Below are 5,278 nucleotides of genomic sequence, written 5' to 3'. Positions count from 1 at the left end.
GGGACCATTTTGTTAAGAGTTTATTACTTCTGAAACGTGTGTTTTGTTTTGTTTTTCTTACTAAAAATTTCAGAGATAGACTTTTAAAACAGCCCAGCTTATATCTGTGCGGCCTCCGCAATTTAGACACGGAGAAAGGACCCAGGTCCGGCCAGCCTTTCCTCCTGCTGAGAGCGGAGGGCGCCCCATCCCTGAACTGCTCTTTCCTGGGGGCTTGGTCCTCTACCCTGAAGACTACTCCGCCAGAGCCTTGCACTTCAGCGCTTGAGTGAGATTTTTTTTTTTTTTTTTCCTTAAGGAGGTAAAAATAGATTTCTATTGACAAAAGAAGGAACTTAGACTGAGGGATCGGGGCGGGGGGTGTGTGCATTTTCCAAGTTTTCGAAATGGTATAGGTATGAGTCAAGAGTAAAAAAACAGAAAAAAAAAAAAAAAAAGTCGCATAAATGCACTGCCAGAAACCACGGTAAAGAAAAGAACGTTGCCTGGGGCTCCAGTTCTATAAGGATCAAGTCGGTCAGCCCCTGCGCTCGACCACCTCCCGTGTGTCCTGAGGGGAATTCAAGAGGGAGGAGACCAGGAAGCTTTCTGTGCCCGGGTTTACTGGCTAGCTAGTTAAGATACGTATCTAAAGAAAAATGAAAAGCCCTGAAAATCATCCCCTGGAGAAGGAAATGGCAACCCATTCTAGTATTCTTGCCTGGAAAATTCCCAGGGCGGTGGAGCCCGGCGGGCTACAATCCATGGGGTCAAAGAGTCAAAGAGAACTGAGCTACTAAGGGAGCACACGTATGGGGGGATTGCTATGCTAGACTACTTCTGCATAGGTTTGACACAGTCTGTATTAAAAGCAAGTATAGAAACAGAAGGAAGAATGGTCATGAGGTCCTGTGACGCTCATTTTAAGGTGAGGATTCTGAGCTCCAGAAAGGTGAGGGAACCGAAGTCCCCGACTAGATTTAGTCCTGGTGTTATTGATCTGGGCTCTTGAACACTTTGCTCAACAGAAATCGATAAGAGGGCGGAGGAGACATTCACGCAAGGCTTTCCTGGGTCTTGGGTTGAGCCTGAGTGGTGGCTTAGGTGGTCTGTCCACCCCACTGGTATTGCTGTGGGCAGGAATCAGGCATGGTACCCTGCTTTTGCTCGCAGCACCTCAGAAGTGACCGTTGAGTTTTGGCCTTGTTGTATCTAATTACTCATACTTTGCCCCAGCTGCCCAAGTATGCAATTATTTTTAGTCCCTTATCGTTCCTTTGTATTTTGTTGCTGGAGGAGACATTTGTCCTGGTAGAACTACTGAGGTAAAGAGTCCCAGGTCCCAGCCTGTCTCACTAGGACTAGATGTGCTTATTGCTCTTGAGATGTCATTGTCGCTGCCCTCTCAGGAGTGTGTGTGTGTGTGTGTGTGTGTGTGTGTGTTGTATTTGTCTGCTTGAGCAGCATTAACAAACTGCCACACACTGGGGGTGGGGGCGGGGTTAAACAACAAGAAATTATTTTTTCACACTTCTAGAGGCTGGAAGTCCAAGGTACCAGCAGGATTGGTTTCTGAGGATGCCTCTCTGCTTGGCTTGTAGACAACTGCCTTCTCTTTCCTCTGTATGCGCATCCCTGGTGTCTCTTCTTATAAGGACACCAGTCCTGTTGGCTTCAGGCTCCACCCTTAGGAACTCACTTAACCTGGATTGCCTCTTTAAAGGTCTTATCTCCAAGTTTTATGACAGTGTGGGTTGGGGCTTCGACACGTGAGTTTTGAGAGAACACAATTCAGTCCATGATAGAAACATGTAGATGTTCATACACGCTCTGTATATACCCACATACATTTTATTGATATGTATATGTTACATGTATATGTTACCAAGTCCAAGCTTACTCTGCTCACCGTGGGATAGGCCAATCAATCCGAGATCAAGTGTTGGGACGAGGAAGGGCCTTTATTCGGGAGCCAGCTGACCAAGAAGATGGCAGGCTGAAGTGAAAGTCATGTTTGACTCTTTGTGACCCCATGGACTATACAGTCCATGGAATTCTCCAGGCCAGAACACTGGAGTGGATAGCTGTTCCCTTCTCCAGGGGATCTTCCCAACCCAGGGATCGAACCCAGGTCTCCTGCATTGCAGGCGGATTCTTTACCAGCTGAGCCACAGGAAAGCCCAAGAATACTGGAGTGGGTAGTCTATCCCTTCTCCAGGGGATCTGGTAGCAAATTCAAATGAGTCCCGTGAGCCACCAAGACAAGGTCCTGGGAGATGACAAACTTTGGAATTTTGTAACTTCTGGAACTTTGGAGGGTCCAGAAGTTCTCTGCCAAGAAGAGCGTGTCAATGAGGTCTCGACTGCAGACCATAGAATCTGTAGTAGTGGTAGCAGTGTTAGTCGTCCAGTTGTGTCCGACTCTTTGAGACCCCGTGGACTGGAGCCCACCAGACTCCTCCGTCTATGGGATTCTCCAGGCAAGAATACAGAGTGGAAAGCCATTTCCCCCTCCAGGGGACGGAATCTGCCTCCTTCAGTTCAGTCGCTCAGTCATGTCCGACTCTTCGAGACCCTATGGACTGCAGCGTGCCAGGCCTCCCTGTCCATCACCAACTCCCAGAGTTTACTCAAACTCATCTCCATTGAGTCGATGATACCATCCAACCATCTCATCCTCTGTCATCCCGTTCTCCTCCCACCTTCAATCTTTCCCAGCATCAGGGTCTTTTCAAATGAGTCAGCTCTTTGCATCAGGTGGCCAAAGGATTGGAGCTTCAGCTTCAGCATCAGTCCTTCCAATGAATATTCAGGACTGATTTCCTTTAGGATGGACTGGTTGGATCTCCTTGCAGTCCAAGGGACTCTCAGGAGTCTTCTCCAACACCACAGTTCAAAAGCATCAATTCTTCGGCGCTCTGCCTCCTTAGTGAGCTAATTAGTATTTCGAGGTGCTAAGCAGAGTGTGGAGTCAATGGGAGGGTGAGCAGGTATGAGGAAGCCCTCAGGAACAGCTTCCGGAATGTCATGGCCCTGGGAGGGGAGTGGCCGCGGCCACCTCCACTGCTGTCCTGGTGGAGACCTGGTCACTCCTGGTGACCAGGAGGGCCGCCCAGTCAGGGCACTGGGGACTGACCCCCACAGCAGCCAGCCCAGCTGACCCTGAAGGACCCGCCACTGCATCTCTGAGCTTCCAGAAGGGTCCTGGGTTTTGCCTTCTGCTCTCCACTGCCCTTGAGAAGCCTGACGGCCAGGGTGTCACATCCAGCCTCCTTCCTGCCTCTCTTGGCTCTCATGGTCAGGGTCTTAGCCTGCGACACAGTGACCACTGGGCAGTGCCACCAGGACCTCGAGGGTCTTGGACAAAAGACAGTTTCTGTTTGTTATTCCCTAGTGGGTGCTGGGAATCACGGAGGGCAAATCTAGTGGAAGCTGTTTGTTGTCTGATGTGTTTAGGTATCAAAGCTGGAGGTTGAGGGCTGAGGTCCCCGATGTCTCAGGGGGACTTCCATCTGAAGTCCTGGCCAGGTCGGTCCTGGCTTCTCGTCTCCTTCCTGTGAGCTCTCGGGGCTCTGGTGCTCCGACCAGACTGCAGCACTCCCAGGGCTGAGGAAGTGGCCGGAAAGCAGACAGGGGCAGCTGGAGAGGGCCCGGGACACGGGGTGTGGGCAAGAGAGGGTGAAGGGCTGGCCCTGGGGACTAAGCACAGGAAGTGTGGCGGAGACAGCGAGGAGTAGCCCGCTGTCACCTCACGATGCTGTCGTTAATCATCTCAGGGCCAAGAGTGCTCCCTGCTCTCCATAACCTCTCTTCTCTGTTCTTCTGAAATCCTCTGCTGCTCTGAACACCCGGAACCGGCTGTACTTGGCCACGGACCTGCAGTTCTTCAGTTCTGGGCTGTCTCCTGTGAGCAGCTGAGCGCAGTGGAGGAAAGAGGGCATAAGGGTGCCTGGTCACGGGGCAGGGAGGAGAAGCTGGCTCTGGAGGAGAGAGAGGCGGTGGGGAGGGGCACGCGTGCTCACCCTGGATCCGGGATGCAGTCTCAGTTATGTTGAGGTATACTTTCAGATTTCACTTGCAAAGAGAATCTAGACAGTTGACTAAGTGTCCCCCATGGTTTCAATAAACCAGCTCATGCTCAGATCCCATGCTTTTGGTGCGGGCAGTTCCTGCTTTGGCACGTGCCACGGGGATAGCCCTGGCCTCCACCCTGGATAGACTGTTAGTCAGTGGACAGTTACGTCATGTGGGAAGAGTAAAATAGGGAAGCAAAGAAATTCCTTTAAAAAAATCTTATTGAATGGAGGACAGCGTGGAGATTCCCTAAAAAACTGGAAATAGAACTGCCATATGACCCAGCAGTCCCACTGCTGAGCATACACACCTAGGAAACCAGAATTGAAAGAGACACATGTACCCCAATGTTCATCGAAGCACTGTTTATAATAGCCAGGACATGGAAGCAACCTAGATGTCCATTGGCAGATGAACGGATGAGAATGCTGTGGTACATATACACAATGGAATGTTACTCAGCTATTAAAAAGAACACATTTGAATGAGTTCTAATGAGGTGGATGAAACTGGAGCCTATTATACAGAGTGAAGTAAGTCAGAAAGAAAAGCACCAATACAGTATATTAACGCATATATATGGAATTTAGACAGATGGTAACGATGACCCTATATGTGAGACAGCAAAAGAGACACAGATATAAAGAACAGACATTTGGACTCTGTGGGAAAAGGCGAGGGTGGGATGATTGGAGAGACTAGCACTGAAACATGTATATTATCATATGTGAAATAGATCGACAGTCCAAGTTCAATGCATGAAACGGCACTGACAGCCGGTGCACTGGAACAACCAGAGGGATGGGATGGGGAGAGGTGGGAGGGGGGTTCAGGATGGGGGACACATGGACACCCATGGCTGATTCGTGTCAGTGTATGGCAAAAACCCACCATAATATTGTAAAGTAATTAGCCTCCAATTAAAATAAATTAATTAATTAAAAAATCTTATTGAAGTATTGTTGACTTACAATATTGTATTAGTTTCAGGGACCAGATGCCACGATCTTAGTTTTCTGAATGTTGAGCTTTAAGCCAACTTTTTCACTCTCCTCTTTCACTTTCATCAAGAGGCTTTTTAGTTCCTCTTCACTCGATGGGGAAACAGTGGAAACAGTGTCAGACTTTATTTTGGGGGCTCCAAAATCACTGCAGATGGTGATTGCAGCCATGAAATTAAAAGACGCTTACTCCTTGGAAGGAAAGTTATGACCAACCTAGATTG

Source organism: Bison bison, unplaced genomic scaffold (genome assembly GCF_000754665.1).
Source record: "Bison bison bison isolate TAMUID 2011002044 unplaced genomic scaffold, Bison_UMD1.0 scf7180017864307, whole genome shotgun sequence".
Taxonomy (NCBI): domain Eukaryota; kingdom Metazoa; phylum Chordata; class Mammalia; order Artiodactyla; family Bovidae; genus Bison; species Bison bison.
The sequence above is the reverse complement of the archived record's forward strand: the minus strand, read 5'-3'. Positions refer to the sequence as shown.